The sequence below is a fragment of the Ailuropoda melanoleuca genome, chromosome 1 (genome assembly GCF_002007445.2).
Source record: "Ailuropoda melanoleuca isolate Jingjing chromosome 1, ASM200744v2, whole genome shotgun sequence".
In the NCBI taxonomy this organism is placed as follows: Eukaryota; Metazoa; Chordata; class Mammalia; order Carnivora; family Ursidae; genus Ailuropoda; species Ailuropoda melanoleuca.
In genome coordinates this window covers 186,609,889-186,627,436 of record NC_048218.1, presented here as the reverse complement: position 1 = coordinate 186,627,436, position 17,548 = coordinate 186,609,889, and the positions used below count along the sequence as shown (strand labels likewise).

Genomic DNA, 17,548 nt, shown 5'->3' with positions numbered 1-17,548 from the left:
AGCTATCCTGTTAGAAAAAGATATGCTAAGGAGTGACTTCACAGACTCCTGCCCAGAGTCTATTGTTGGGGCTCTGATCCTATGACCGATACTCTTGTAGATTTGGGCAGGAACAGGACTTTAAATGATACCCCTCCAGATTCCCTCACGAAGTACAGAGTTCTCATCTAAACATTCTGATATCCAGAAACCTCAACGCCAGAGACAAGGATTCACTACATCTTTGGTCAATTTTTAAATATTTCAATTTAACTGGGAGTATTGTCTTCAATTGAGCTGAATCTCTTTGAGGTTTGTTTTCACTTATCGTTTAATTCTTGCTCTCTAAAGTTATCCAGATGAAGTCTAACCCCACTTCTCCATACCTGTATCTGTTAACGTCTTTTTTTTTTTTTTTCTTTTCTAACACAACAGGATTTCCTGATGTTTCTACTGAGACTCATAACACTTTTCAGACCTTACCACCATCACGGTCAGTCCCTTCTGGAAGAAATGCAGTTGTGGTCCTTCTTAATCTGTGATACCTCAAAGTCTAATCTGTTCAGTGTGTCATAAAATAGGACTATTGCTTCCAGTGCTTTGGACTCTCAAATTTTGTAATTGCTACCTAATTTTGCATTAACACTGTGGCAGTTACAGCACACTGTTGGCTGATTTTGAACTTGTAATCAACTGAAACTCCTGTCTTTTTCTTATGAACAGCTATTGAGCCAGGTTCATCTATATTTTGTACTTCATCACTTGATTAATTTAATTTGTTTCATCCTTTTTGAACAAATGACCAATGTCCACTTTAAGAAAAATTAGAAAATACAAGTAAGCAAGATGAGCAAGAATAAAAATTAAGTATAAAGCATCCCTTTATTCCAAACATTTGAAGACAACCAGCATTTCCATTTTGTAAATATTTTATCAACTTCTTTTTCTATGCATACATACACTGACTGTTGGATATTTAAGTGCATTTTCTGTGTACACATACAATATGTAATTATATATATTCTATGATTTTGATCTCACGAACTTTTTCCAAGTTGTAACTTTGTAAATGTCTTTAAATTTTTAAGATACATATTTATTCATCTATATTTTCATGTGAAATGGCTTCACAATATTCCAGTTTTAGATGTAACAACACTGTTCAAGGTACTATGGCCATGTAAGAAATCACTTCAAAATGTAGTGACTTTAAGCAACAGTCTTTCTTTTGCTCTCAAATCTATGGTTTGGAAGAGCTCAACAGACTTGTCTCCGCACTACCTGGAATCAGCTTTAGTGCCTCAAAGGCTGGAGGCTGGTTTTATCTGAAATCTCATTCACTTACATGAATACTGGATGCTGGCTTTCTACTAGAACACCTACAAGTGACCTTGCCATGTAGTCTGGGCTTCCTCACAACATGGAAACACAACAAACAGAGTTTCGAGGAAGAAAAATTCCGAAAGAGACAGAACCAGATGAAAAGTCATATTGCCTTTAAACATCACTTTCATCATATTCTATTCAATGAGAGAGCCACAAAGTCCTACCCAGGTTCAGGGGGAGGCAAAATAGACTCCAACTGAAAACGGGGGAGGAACAAGGTTAAGGAAGAGCACATGGGACTGGAAATATTTTTATGATGATTTTGGGAAATTACTGTGTCCACAGCCATAATTCATTTAACCTACTTAATACTGTTTAAAATTTCTACCATTATAAAAAATGCTGCAGAAATAGTTATCAAATATACATTTGTGGGCATTTACATAATGATTTCCCTAGGATATATTCTGAGAACAGTGATTACTGGGTCAAAGTTTACCCACATTTCTAAGACTTTTGATAGATACTGGCAAATTGCCATTCAGAAACGTGATAGCAATTTAGACCCTGATCACCAGTCTATGAATGGAAAAGTCTATTTCCTAACTCCAGCTTAAAGACTGGGTATTATCAGACTTCCTAATATTAGCCAGTGCTATATTATTATTATTTGAACTTCTTCAATTATTAGTACATTTGAACATTTTATATGCTTACTGGTAATTTGTATTTCTTTTTAGAAATTGCTTTTTCTTGGCCTTCAATCACTTTTCTTTTGATCTCTCTCTTTGAAGTATTTTAGAGTTTTCTGTAACGAGGACATTAAACTTTGTCTTATATATTGCAGTGCTTTTCCCAATTTGTTATTTGCCTTTTATACCCTATGTAAAGTTCCTGTATTTTCCTGTATTCAAAAGAATATTCATTTCTTAATAACGGTTTGAGGCCTTCTTCAAGACAGACATTACATAAAAATTAACCTATATTTTCTTCCAATACTATTTTTAAGATTTAATTTTTATAGAAACTATTCAATAAATCTGAAATTTGGTGTATGGGAAGAAATAGAAACTACATCTTCTTCTAAATAATTTTCTTGAAAATCATTTGTTTAATAATTCATTTTTTCTATTATTTGAGATGTCACCTTTATCACAAACCAAATACTTAAATATACTAGTGCCTGATTTTTTAGACTGTGTATATGCCTCCATTTATCTGTCTATTGCAATTTCTTTGTCTATCAACCTATTTTTCTACCTCTTTCTCAATGTATTCTTATTACACTATTATAGACACTGCTGCTTAATGGACAGTGATATGTAAACTTTCTTGTTTCTTAAAGCCATTTGTAAATCTGATAGAAGTTTTGGATTCTCTACCTAAAAAATATTTTCTCTACCTAGAAAAATTCTGTACAATAAAATTGTTTTCAACCAATTTCCTACAACTGTCCGTCTCTGAGACCCATATAAGGGTTTCATTTTTGCACATATCTTAAGAATTTAACTCCTGAGTATTTTATTATTTAGACCATTATTGTGAATGAGCTCTCTTTTCCATTTAATATCCTATTATGTTGGTTTGTTTATACCATATAGGAAAGCTGTTGATTTTTTTAAAATAATTCTTTTTTATCCACCCACCTTTTTGAATTCTTTCAATTTCAAATTTACATGTTTTCATTTTGAATGAGTAAGTCATAGGGATGAAAGCTGCAACATACGGGATATAGTCAATGGTATTGTAATGGTGTTGCATGGTGACAAATGGCAGCTACACTTGTGGTGAGCACAGCATAATGTATAGATTTGTCAAATCACTATGTTGTACACCTGAAACTAATGTAACATTGTGTGTCAACTGTGCTTAAATAAAATAAAATTAAAATAAATGTTTTCATTTTAAATCCTTTGTGCGTTCTCTGTAGACAATCAAATCATCTGCACTGAATATAGCATTGCCTTCTCTTTTCCAGTATTTAAATATGATATATATCATGTTAGAATATTTAAAACATATGTCCTGGTTAGAATATCTAAAACAATGCCAAACAATAATGGAGATAATATAATTTTATTTTTATTCATTTTTTAATGCATAAATTACTTTGAATGCAACTAGTCTTACCTGGCTACCTGTGCAAGATAAAAATTCTTTACTGTGTTCAGTTTCCTTCTGTTTTTCATACGTTTTTGTTCTATTCCCAGTTTATTAGCAATAAATGTCTTTTTGAGCTTTTTATTGAGATATAATTCACTTACTATAAAATTCACTGTTTTAAAGTGTACATTTAGTAGGTTTTGGTATACTCACAAAATTATGCAACCATTACCTTTAACTGATTCCAGAACATGTCATCACTCCAAGTAGAAACCATTCATTAGTAATCACCCCCCAGTCCCCACTTCCCTCAGGCCCTAGTAACCATTAATCTACTTTCTGTCTCTATGAATTTGTCTATTCTAGACATTTCGTATAGTTTCTTATCAAATTGAGCCCATTATTTCCAACTCTTAGAGAGATTTCTGAATTCTGATTCTACTCCAGATTACATTAGCTATTAATTTTGTACTGCCAAATGAATATTGATTAGTTTTATAAGTATGCCTCTGTGTTCTAAGTCATCACTAAATTTCAAACAGAATTGTGCCAATTATTTGTGCAACTGCTACACAGGAATCTTCTGTTATGTTGTTGTAAGAAGCTAAAAGTTTGCTCATCTTTAGAATCATCTTGTCTGCGTGTCTCTATTTCTCCTTCAAGCATGTCTTAAAAAACTGTTATTAGCTAAGAACATGTTACATTGTTTCTGGTATACCAGCCAAACCCTTCCAAATCCTGAAATTAAGGGTTTTTTTGGCAAAATTTATTGTAAATCACCACATAGTAACTCCTACTAATCAATACACCCTTTTCTCTGTGAATAAACTGTCTCTTTCATAAGAAAATTCAAACTCTTCTCTAGTATTAACTACAGATCTAAAGCCCCACAATTTTCAGAATAAAACCTTTAAAAACAAACCCAAGGGGCGCCTGGGTGGCACAGCGGTTAAGTGTCTGCCTTCGGCTCCGGGCGTGGTCCTGGCGTTATGGGATTGAGTCCCACATCAGGCTCCTCCGCTAGGAGCCTGCTTCTTCCTCTCCCACTCCCCCTGCTTGTGTTCCCTCTCTCGCTGGCTGTCTCTATCTCTGTCGAATAAATAAATAAAATCTTAAAAAAAAAAAAAACACCAAACTTTAAAAAAAAATAAAAATAAAAAAAATAAAAACAAACACAAATTGTTAGTGTTTCCCTACTCTAAATTGTGTAACCTTTCCTTTTTCCATCATATCTCAAAAATCACAGATACTGTGGCAATTGCTAAATCGTCACTTTAGTGTCTACTTTCTATACACTACAGCCTAGAGGAGAGTGAAAGGGACAGCAGTATTATTCATATCACTCTGTCAACTTGCTATTAATTATTATAATCAATGATTCAGTTTCTCATTCCTCCCCCCCAACAGTTGATTAATGTAAATTATCATGAAAGATGAAAAGTCATGGACCCTGACAAGTATGGCACAGAGAAGGGCCCCAGGAGTGGTCTCATGGAGTGCTCAGGGTCTTCAGGCCCTGTCTCCACAGAGCCCAGTGATTTGCTTCAGGGGCAGGGCTAGACCTGGCCACCAGTCTAGGACAGGGTGGAAGGGATAGAGACTGCTATGTCCACCCAAGCTCCTCTCACCGTCCAGATACTCCCACTCCCACCCATCCCCCAGTGCTTCTGCTGTACCCAGGCTTGCAGACAGAGCTGGCTTCCCACCACAGTGGGGGAACAGCCACCCATCCATTAGAATCAGTCTCTTTCTAATACTCTAATTTACAAAAGAGCTAGAGCTCCTCAATCCATCAGAGCTCTGGCCTCCTATGGTTATGTATATATACACATGTATACTGTAGAAATAAAACAAAAATGGAGTCACATATGTTAAGGATAAAATGAAGTTGGCCAGTACAGTCGCATTAAAGAGAAACAAAACAAACTTACCTAAGTTACAGAAATTGGCAGCTTTTCTCAAAAATCAGCAAAGGACGCCAACCAATCCCCAAACACCAAGTCTGTTATGTCATCTAGGGACTTTCCCGTTCCACTGACTGGGCTACCCTGATCCAAATATGAAAGAAGATCACTAGGCAATCAGCTGAAAAGGCCAATACATCCTGCATTTGCTGTATTAAAACCCTTTAGTCTGGGGACACCTGGGTGGCTCAGTTGGTTAAGCAACTGATTCTTGATTTTGCATCAGGTCATAAACTCAGGGTCCTGGGATGGAGCCTTCACTGCCTCCCTGCTCCTCCAGGAGTCTGCTTGAGACCCTCTCTCTCTTTCTCTACCCCTCCCCCCACTCACGTGCTCGCTCACACTCTCTCTCAAATAAATAAATCTTAAAAAAAAAAAAAGCCCTTTAGTCTCTGAGCAACTCGGAACTCACAGCTCCCATAGCCTTGAGTTTCCAAGTTTGTAGGTCAAAACCCTTGCAATAAACTCATCTTTCTTCTTTGTTTTATTCAGTATGCAGGGTTCGGCAATACAAACCTGTGTGTACAGAGGGGCCAGCACCAACCTCCATAGTGAATGATGCATCCTCTTCCCCAATAAAGAAATGACAAACAAAAAAAGCAACTTAAAAAAAAAATGGGCTGAGGGGAGAGGGGAGGAGAATGCTCCATACTGTGTGTCTCCATGAGCCTCACAGGCAGAACTCTCACTAGAAGTAGAAAGTACCTCATCTGTGCATTGCATTAGCACCTGATGGAACTGGCTGATCTGCACCAGGTATAGTGACCACTACACCCCCTAGGATTCACCACCAGGAGTGGCACCTTAACCAAGATCACAGAGATCAAAGCTGAGATGGCTCAGACTCAAGAAAAACAAGTCCACAGCACACCACCTAAGCCTGATTAAAGCTTGCCTTTCTAAGCTTTGCAGAAAACTTGTTACTCCAGATGGTGGTGGTAGTGGGCTGGGAGAAGATTTTGATGTGGCCAAGACAGGTAATGTTCAAATATTGGGTTTGTGAATTTTCCATCTGTGGAGAAGTCAACACTGCTCAGTAACGTGCCAGGGTTGTTTTCAACATGACAGCCTGAGTTCATTACTCTCACCACAGTTCCTCATGTCATCAGATACAAAGGTGTCAAGACCCAGCTTCTGGATCTCCCTGTTATCAATGAGGGTGCCAAGAAAGTAAAAAGTAAAGGAAGTCATTGCAGTGGCCTGAGCATGTAATTTGATCCTTGTTGTTCTGGATGTCCCGGAATCATTGGGACCTGAGAAGAGAATTGAAAACAAGCTGGAAGCCTTTAGCATTTACTTGAACAGCAAACCCCCTAACATTGGCTTTAAGAAGAAGGATGAGAGAGGCATCAATCTCACTGTCACTTGCCCTCAAAGTGAACTGGAAGCTGAGAGTGTGAAGAGCATTCTGGCTAAATATAAAATTAGTAATGCTGGTGTGGCTCTGCATAGTGATGTCACAGCAGATGACTTCATTGACAGTGGTGGAAGGAAACAGAGTCTATATCCTTTGTATCGACGTGTTAAATAAGATTGAGCAGATCTCCACTGAAGAACTGGATATCATCTATAAGGTGCCTCACTATGCATTCTTCTCTGTCCATTACTGCTGGAATTTTGGTGAACTGTTGGAAAATATCTGCTACTAACAAACACTAGTGAGGATTTCACCAAACACAAAGGCCAGTTGCCAGATTACATACCTCCAAGGGTGCTGCCTAAACCCAGGATCACATGGAGGATTTCCACATGAATATTCACAAAAACCTTATCAAAGAATTAAATATCTTTCAGTCTGGGGGACCCTCTGTGAAACACAATTCTCAGAAAGTGGGTTGAGTCCATATATTAGAGAATGAGAACATCATTCATTGTGAAAAATTGAAGCCTTCTTCTTTCCCCAACTGTCAGGCCAACTGCAGCAGCTTTCCCCATGACCAAGCATTCTATCCCAGGTCCGTTCTGGCTTTGGCAGCCAGGGAGACCAGGAAGCATGGGAGGAAGATGGAGGCACCCACACTGAAACCTCATTTGTCTCATCTTAGTGTCACCTTGTATATTGAACTGCATAAAGACCTGGTAGAGGGGGAAAAGCCATTTTGGGTAAGGATTTCACAAATATCTACCTGGGGATTCATAATTAAGGTGGTCATAGGGCCATAAATATTTTTGAAATCTTGTTCAGGGCATGTGTATGCAAATCTGAAATATGTAAACAAGGACACCTATACCTGAGGTGAGGTTAATGAATGTTTAATGAATTCGTGAGTGACATAACCTTTCAGTGACAGTGCTCACTCTGATTTTAATGCGTATAGGATACATCAGTAATTATTTATTAAAGTTTTGCCTTTCATTATTCAATTAGTGGGAAATAAAGACAAACCTAAATATGTTCTACCACTGAAGAAAACGGCAAAATATTATAACTACCAAAAAAGAAAAAAATTCGCGAAAGCCTATCTAATATCAACTTTGTTGTTTTTAACTATATTTATAGAAATCTATTAAGGTAAATATAAGCTTTATGGCAACCTAAATATTTCATGTTTGATTTATGAATATGATGGATAGGAACTGTTACAAAACAGAAGGTAAATCCTTAAGATATTCAATTCTAGAATGTGTTCATGACCTTTTGTGCTTTGTGCCACATAATGAATTATTCATAGAGCATTGATAACAATGTGACATACAGTCTTAGACACACTGGATCAAATCACTGAACTGGGGGGTGGAAGATTGTAATTCTCATTTTGGCTGTCATTACCTGTGTGACCCCGGCCACTTCATTCATTCATTCACTCAACAATATTTTAGAAAACTTCTGCCATCTTCTATGAACTCTACCATACAACAGGCTATAGCAGTTAACAAAATGTCCCTGACTTCATAGAGCTTACAGTCCAGCCATTTAACCTCTAGTCAAGACACATCATTTCTTTAGTCTCAAGTGTTTTCATTTATGAAAGGAAAGAATTGGGTATTTACAATATTCTATCAAATGCTCCTGAGCCTTATCAGTAAAATATGTGCTTTCATTCATGTTCTCTGTAAAGATTGTGTGTTGTCCTGAGTTCTGTATACCATGTTGCAACATCCCTATGTGACCGCTAGCAATTGTTCCTTGAGCCAGGGGGCATTTGTACTGTATGATACGTCAAATGCCATCACAATACTTGCTGAACAACGCAGGCGTGCACTCCCATCGTCAGGAGCACTTGAAGTTTCAGTCCACAGCTCAGAGCATTCCAACCAGTGTGAATGGACTATGGGGATTGTGAGCTGATAGCAATTCCCTCCAGCGTCGAGAGGTCTGATAAGGTATGGGGGGCTAGAGCATCCGGCTTGTGGTCTCCTAAAGCCAGCAGCCTTATCTGTTGCCTTTCATGTACTGTATACCTATATCATTTTTTAAGTATGTCATGATGTAAAAGAAATTGAGAAGTATTACTCTAACCAACCGAGTTGTAAAATCAAAAATGCAAATTACAACGAAGGTAAAGAAATAAAGAGCAGAAGAAATTTAGGAAAAGGTCACAGGGACACCAAAACTAATTCAATATTATCTGTATAAAATTGGTACCTACATATATTAGACTATTTCAGAGAGTATAAAACTATACATTAGGGCTCCTGGGTGGCTCAGTTGGTTAAGCGTCTAATTCTTGATTTTGGCTTGGGTCATGATCTCAGGGTCCTGAGATTGAGCCCTGCATAGGACTCTGAACTCGGCAGGGGAGTCTACTTGAATTTTTCTCTCCCTCTCTGCCCTTCCCTCCCCTGCTATAAATAAATAAATAAATAATAAATAAATAAATAAACAAACAAACAAAATCTTAAGGAAAAAAAACAAAAAAGGGGTGCCTGGGTGGCTCAGTCTGTTAAGCATCTGCTTTTGGCTCCTGGGATCAAGGCCCTTATCAGGCTTCTTGCTCAGTGGAGAGCCTGCTTCTCCCTCTCCCTCTGCTTGCTGCTCCCCCTGCTTGTGCTCTCTCTCCTCTGTCAAATAAATAAAATCTTTGAACAAACAAGAAATCTATATATGAATATGACATTGACTCTAAAGTGAAGGGGTAAGTGGGCAACTTTTGTCAGAAGTCTCAAAGAAAGCTATAAATTCATTATTTTGGCTCATGAGGCAGTAACCCTTTCCCCTTTATTTAGCACATTTATAAATATTATTCTCTAAAGGGGCTATAAATAGCCTCCATATTTGTAAAGTAAATCACATATATTATCAGATCTAAAGTCCACTGGTATGTCCATGAAACCCTAAGCGGGAATTATTTTTAAAGCTTCCTTCTTCTCACTAAAATATCAGAAAATAAGTTAGTTAAAGCCCTGATTTATAGAATTCCTTTGATCCTCACACCCCTCAAATTCTTCAGATCTACCTCCCCATTCACAGAGCCACTGCCTGAAGTCTACCTTTCAAGTCTATCATCTGATCCACCTCCCACTATTTCTAGAATGCCTCTCTGTAATCTGCAAGACATTTTAAAGGATCTCCTTTATCTATATAAATGATTCCCACAGGAGGAGGGAGGTACAGACATTATAATCTCAAATTATTTAGGAGGGATTTGTATGTTTTTCAAGGGGATTTTTTTCTTTAAAAGTAAGTAGCGAGGTCACCTGAGTAACGTCAAAGTTCCTTGACATGGCAAACATGGTCTTTCTTGATCCAGATTCAGCCTTTCTCTTTAGTCTCATCTCCCACCATCCCTCTTTCAAACAATTCCAAACTGTTTACAGTTCCCCCCAAATACTGGTGCATCAAATGCTGGTGCATTTGAATATGCCTTTCTTTTGCCCATCATATCCTCTAGCTCTGCTTGTCATGCACCTCAATGGCACCTCTCTGATCTTCACAGTTTATCACTCCGTGTTTTGCATCTGCTGCTCTTACAACACAAGATAAAAGTATCTTATGTCCATCTTATCCACTAAATAGGACCTTTTTGAGCATGGAGATTATGAATTGTATTTTATTCAAACCAAGGTAAGGCCCAGCCTAAATTAGGTATACAATAAATATTAAATTACAGGAACATTTCTCTATAAGGTTTTTCATAATATTCTTTGAAGCTTTAGAAGTCAAAACATAATTGAGGATCCCTGTAGAATAATAAGATGTCAACCTTGAAAAAACGTTTTCGACTCCTTACAAAATTAACAACATAATAGTTCATTGTAGCCAAGGAAGGATTTGAAGTTAAAGTACCTATATTCAAAACCCCTTCTTTATTTCGGCAATGACTATGAAGCAGGCAGTGTGCTAGGTACTGAGTATTGAAAGAAAAAAAAAGGGTTGCTAGAACCTTCAATTCAAAATGTATCTGGGTTTGATATTCATGCAGCCTACCCAAACTTCACTCAAAAACTCATTAAAATAGAGGGGGAAATAATGTTTTCAATATCATCAATTACAAAGACGAGTAAAAATCAACACCAGTATCTGGAAGGAAATGAATGTGAACTGGTAAATTTCCAAGTTTTAGTTAACGTTCTACCTTGCCTTTGTTTCACAAAATAGGCCTGGCCTTCAGTAACATGGCATAGGCTTCAACATTCTAAGCAAAAGTATTTTAGACCTAAATTCTATACCTGGTTATAAGAGAGAAGCCATCTCCAAAGGGAACTCCTGGCAAAGCTAGCCTATACTACCTTTTTAAAAAGAAAATAAGGTAAAGAGAGCTTCTTGTTCCATATTGCCAGAAAAACAACAACAACAACAACAACAACAAGTTTTGGTATTTCTTCTGAATGCACCAACATGAGTCATATGCCAATTTCTGAATTTCTGGGTAAGAGAATTAAATGAGTTAATTGGCCAAAGTTAGGTTATCTCTCCTTACCTAGAGAGAGAGCAGTAAGGGCAGGTGGTCATCCACACCTAAACTCCATAGACTAAGAGTGGGCTCTTCCGAGTATAATCACACCACTGGCATAAGAAGAAAGAGACAAATATGCTAAAAAAATCAGGAACTGCATAAGTCCACTATAAAGTAAAGGGGGAGAAAAACTCCCTTCTGCATTATTTCTCACTAAGAATATGAAGACTATAGTAGTGGGTACTGTAGATAGGGAAAATCGTGTCTTATTAAAATTATGAAAGCAGGTTTGAGTTCCCAGACTTTACAGAAAGGCCTTGGAAATCCTCAGGAACCCACCAACCACATCTAGAGAGCCATGGCTATAGAAATACTTTTGAAATTTTGACGACTGCTAATCACTTGGAGATTCTGATAAAATATAGATTGTGATTTTGTTGGTCTAGGATGGGGCCTTAGAGTCTTCACTTCTAACAATTCTCAGACAATAGTAATGCTGCTGTTCCACGGACCACTCCGAGTGGGAAAACTTAAAACAGTAAGGACATAAATGGAAATCCAGAGGCAGAAAAGAATTTGTGATTGGTTTACTCTGTTTTCTCTGCCTGCCTCTGCTGCCCCATCACAATGTCAGTTTTGTTCTAAGACTGATTTCATCTTGATCATGGGAGGTCTGCAAGAAGCATTTGAGCTTTACATTTCCTCTTTTATATCTAGCTAGAGAGAACACTTCCTACCCTAATTAACCAAAACCTTGAGCTCATGTTCCTGGACCTACTGAAGCAGTGCCTGCAGCCAGCAAAATGTCGTCTGCTCATTGACTCAAAACTGGAATACATGAGGCATTCACACACATATATATATATATATATATATATATATATATATATATATATATAGAGAGAGAGGGAGAGTCATAAACACATATATGTATAGATGTGCATGTGTGTATATAATGTAATGAGGGGGATAAAGTTGCAGGGATGTTGGGCTTCCAAGCAAAAGCAGAAAGTGAGAGTAGGAAACATAATTCCTATAGAGTAATGGGAAAATAAAAATGTTCCATAATACCTAGTAGCTAGAGTTAACTAAAAAGGAAGATGGGGGGGGGCGCCTGGGTGGCAGAGCGGTTAAGCGTCTGCCTTCGGCTCAGGGCGTGATCCCGGCGTTATGGGATCGAGCCCCACGTCAGGCTCCTCTGCTATGAGCCTGCTTCTTCCTCTCCCACTCCCCCTGCTTGTGTTCCCTCTCTCGCTGTCTGTCTCTATCTCTGTCTTATAAATAAAAATAAAAAATCTTTAAAAAAAAAAAAAAAAGGAAGATGAGGGGAAAGCCTGCTGGAGCCCATGCCTGGAGCTTTAAAACAGGGACACGAAATTTTCTTACAAAGAGCCAAATAGTAAATATCTTAGGCTTTGAGGGTCTCTATCACATATTCTTCTTTTATTTTTGAACAATCCTTTAAAAAAATGTAAAAATCCTGCCAGCAGGAGTTACCAATCCTCCTTTATATGAAGGTGTAGTCCCAGGGGTGCCTGGGTGGCTTAGTTGGTTAAGCATCTGCCTTCAGCTCAGTCGTGATCTCAGAGTCCTGGGATGGAGCTCCATGTCCAGCCCCATGTTCAGCCCCGTGTCCAGCCTTATGTTGGGCTCCCAGCTCAGCAGAGAGTCTGCATGTCCCTCTCCTTCTGTCCCTTCCCCAGCTGGTGCTCACTCACTCTCTCTCTCTCCCCCCCTTAAATAAAAAGGTAAAATCTTACCCCCCCAAAAAAAAAAAATCTTAAAAAAAAAAAAAAGAAGAAGCTGTAGGTCTGGAAGAGGCAAAAGAATGGGGACATAGCCAAGTGAGCAGACACCTAGCCAGCTGCCCCTGGCCTGGAGGATGAATCCGCAGTAACCCCAACACCTCCGTCAAATCACTGCTAGGTTCCACCCAAAGTTCCCTCTCCCTTTCTTCCTTACTAAGATGTTCCTGATTTTTCTCAGCTGAAAAATATGTCCAATTAGAAATACTTGCCCTTTCAGAATCCCATGGTGGTGAAGTTGTCACATTTGCATAATGGGGCCAAGAAGATAAATGGAAAATACTTAGTGGAATTTCTAGCCATTTTTGTACAAGCATAAGTATAGCTGGTATGCTCTATTGACCTTCTCTTTTCACTTCCCTTTCTCCCTCTGGAGGCATGGAAGTATAAGAGCTCTCCGGAGTCTTTGAGGATGAAAATCAGGTCCTAACAATGGGGAAGCAGAAGGTGGGAAAAAGCTTGGACATCTATGATTTCACAGATAGCCTGTGTCCAGAATTTCTCTTATATGAGAAAAATTAATCTCTATTTGATGAAACCATTGTAGTTGGCATGCTCCATTGGCCTTTGCTCCATGGATTCTGTTACAAAAGCCCGAAGCAATAATAACTGATACGTCATTATGGGTTGGTGGGTGGGTTGAAACATTGTTACGAGGCACAATAGAATCTGGTCTGAAGCAAAGAGCCAGCTGAAAGCAATGGCAATTTTCTGAATCCTCTAGAGGGAAAGAGAGATAAAAGAAAGGAAAGGCTGACAGGTAGGGGAAGGGAGGGGAAGAGAGAAAAGGTATAAAAATGTAATCAAATAAGTCAGCAGACTAAACAGAATGCTCATGAGGAAAGCCAGCTGTGAAAATAAAAAGCAGATCATGAATTTAGTATATAAGTTATTAGAAAGATCAGAGAATAACTTTAAAAATAACAATGTTTAGCTATTCACGGACATAAATGAAAACATATTACCCCTTAAATGCAGAAACATCTTTTGAAGTGAAAACAAGCAGAAATGACACAGAAGTTACAAATGACACATATAGTATGATGTCACATAAAAACTGTGGAAACACACAACATAATATTTCATTGTGAATAAGTACATGTAAAGTAATGGTATGAATTATGCATAGGATTGATAAACAACAAATTCAAGTGAGTTACTATTTCTGGGAGCAGAGGAGAAAGGAAAATGTGATTGACAAATGGTCTGAAGGACAAATGGTCTGTACTTTTTCATTTTCTAAATTTTAAGTAAAAAATAGAGGAACATTAGAATTGATTGAGCTGGCTCATGTGTACTTGGGAATAAATTACATGTTTTGTATATTTAAAAATATATAATAAGATGCTATTATGGTGGTTATATGTCATTATACATTCACCCAAAACTACACAACGTACAACACCAAGAACGAACCATAATGTAAATAAATTATGGACTTTGGGTGATGACGTGTAGGTCCATCAGTTGCAACAATGTACCATTCTGGAAGGGGATGTTAATAATGGAGACTTATGCATGTGTGGGGACAAGGGGTAAATGGAAAATCTTTGTATCGTCCTCTCAATTTTGTCATGTACCTAAAATGGCTCTTAAGAAAGTAAAGTTTTTAAATACATAAATATATACTTTTTAATTTTTAAATATTTTTTGTAAGGGCTCCACAAATTTTTATTACTATCATTACACACAGTTTTCTATAAAGGATAGGAAAACAGATTTGAGGTTGTATTTTAATAACATGGCATTTTGTTTTTATTTGTTTGATTTTTTTTTCTTCAGGTTATAAGGAAAGGGCATAAGGAGCAGCAGCAATTACTAATACGATGTCTGTTTCAACTCCTGAAAGATTTTTTTTTCTTTTTCCTTTTAATTCCAGTATAGCTATTAATTCCTTTTAATTCCAGTATAGCTATTAATTCCTTTTAATTCCAGTATAGCTATTAGTTTCAGGTGTACAGTATAGTGATTCAGCGATTCTACATAGTACTCAGTGCTCATCAAGATAAGTGTACTCTTAAGAAATATATATAATACCTTAAAATAAAATATATTGCAGATTAAAGACAAATAAAAGACAATATATTGCTTTATCGCAATATTTAAATCAGAAAAAATAGAATTAAAAAACGCACTTTTAATAAGAAGGAATAATAAAATACATTTCATGCTGATATAGGGACTAATACTTCAAAAGAATTTAATAGTCATAAGTGTGGATATACTTAACAACCTAGCTTTGAAAATATATGGAAAAAAATGGCAACACCACAGGCAGAAATTGAATACCCCACAGTCACAGTGCTCAGACATGAATAAACCAAGTAAACAAAACTAAATGAGGATACAGATATCTGAATAACACAAATAACAAAATATTGTCATAAATATATAGAAACCTGTGAGTAACAGCAGAATTAACATATACACTAAAAAAATTTACAAACATTGACCATGTATTTAGTCTTAAATATCATCACATGAAACAACTCCAATGGTTAATGAATGTGAGAAGATAGTTGAACTCTGTAGTAATTTACAAATCACAGAAATGCAAATTAAACCAACAGTTTGAAGTAGCTTTTCTAAAATTAAAGTGTTTGATATTTCCAATCACCAGAAAAGTTGTGAAGAAATGGTACTCTCTACTACTGATGCCAGGAGTGTAAAGTTGTAAAAATGCAAGTTGTCAATGCATTTTAATGGTGTCTATGAAGTAAAATGTACATTTCACATGATGGATCAATTAAACTTTTAGGTATCCATATTAACAAAACACTTTGCATCTGCATATAGGTATTTATTGCAGCATGGCACAAAAAAACTAGCAATTTTACTAAAATTTTCACTGGTAAAGAAATGATAAATAAAATGTGATTGATATATATATATCAGATAATGTGATATATATATATATATATATATATATATATATATATATAACAGTTAAAAAGATGAGTTAGAGGGGTACCTGGGTGGCTCAGTCGGTTAACCGTCCAACTCTTGATTTTGGGTCAGGTCATGATCTCAGGGTTTGAGATCAAGCCCCAAGTCAGACTCTGCGTTCAGTATGGAGTTTGCTGGAGATTCTCTTTCCCTCTCCCTCTGCCCTTCCTGCTTGTGCTCTTTCTCTCCCTCTAAAATAAATAAACAAATTAAAAAAAAAAAAAAAAGATGAGTTAGATATTTTTATAGCATGGACTTAACCCAAAAATATATGTGTGAGATGAGCAATATCCAAATTATAAAGTATAAGGCTCTTATTTTAAACACACATTCCTAGGGAGGAGGTGGTTGACTAAGTAGGTTATAACACTCCCATTTTTCTCTTATTTCAGGTTTTATCCATGTCATAACTGTCTGGGTTAAATCCATTTTATATCATTATGTAAGAAATATTCTTGCCTAAATAGATGAACCTGAATCGAATCAAGTTTTTAGAGCTAACTGCCAATCACAGAAAATATGAGACAAAGAACAAGTTAAATGAATCACAAAGAAGAAAACAAAAACCCAGAATCCATTTGCTAAGAGCAACTGATTCAGTTTTTACAAGCCAAAGGTATAAAGAAAAGTTCTAAAAAAGGAAGTTGGGGGGATGTGGGCAGTGGGAAGTAGGACTGATCCAGATTTTCAAAAGTCTTAAGAAACAATGCTAATTTGAGGGGGCACCTGGGTGGCTTAGTCGGTTGAGTGTCCAACTCTTGGTTTCAGCTCAGATCATGATCTCAGGGTCCTGGGATCAAGCCCTGTGTTGGGCTCCCTGCTCGGTGGGGAGTCTGTTTGTCTCCCTCTCTCTCTGCCCCTGAGCTCCTGCTCAGCACTCTCTCTCTCTCAAATAAATAAATAAATCTTAAAAAAAAAAAAAAGAAAAGAAAAGAAACAACACTAATTTGACACATTAATGTTAATTGAAACAAATCAACAGTAAAAAGACATTTTAAAGAGTCAGGGAAACTTGAAAATGGATGGCATATTACACAACACCATTTTTAGGTGTGAAAACAGCATTGATACATATTAAGAAAACGCTCATTTTTTTTAACAGTGAATGCATAATGAGGTATGCAGGGGCAAATTAGGTCTGGGATTTGCTTTAAAATATGAGTAATAGCAGCAATGACAAAAGGGATTGATAAGGCAAATGCAGTAAAACCTTGCTAATTGTTTAATCTAAGTGGTGGATAAAGAAGAGTTAGTTTGCTATTTTCAATACCTTTTTGTATTGTTTTTAATTTGCTGATGAACTTACTTAAATTCTTTTCAAATTTATATATAATATTATACAATAGTTCAAAAAGTTTAATTGAAGTACAATTAACATACAGTGATAGTAGTTTCAGGTATACAACATATTGATTCAACAATCCTATACACTAGACAGTGCTCACCATGGTAAGTGTAGCCACCATCTGCCACCATACAATGTTATTACAATATTACTGATTACATTCTCTATGCTGCACCTTTCATCTCTGTGACTTATTTATTCTATTACTAGAAGTTTGTATCACTTAATCCTCTTTATCTATTT

At 36.8% G+C, this 17,548-nt stretch overlaps 1 long non-coding RNA gene and 1 pseudogene across 1 annotated transcript in view; one reads left to right on the top strand and one right to left on the bottom strand.

The window, feature by feature from the left end:
* The window catches only part of LOC117804391, a 78,825-nt gene extending 73,257 nt beyond the window's left edge, over window positions 1-5,568 (bottom strand). The window contains exon 1 of the long non-coding RNA XR_004628767.1: window positions 5,340-5,568. This is a non-coding gene — a long non-coding RNA (uncharacterized LOC117804391). The remainder of the gene's footprint in view (window positions 1-5,339) is intronic.
* A 297-nt stretch (window positions 5,569-5,865) lies between these two features.
* LOC100479691 overlaps window positions 5,866-17,548 on the top strand; it is a 50,524-nt pseudogene continuing 38,841 nt past the window's right edge.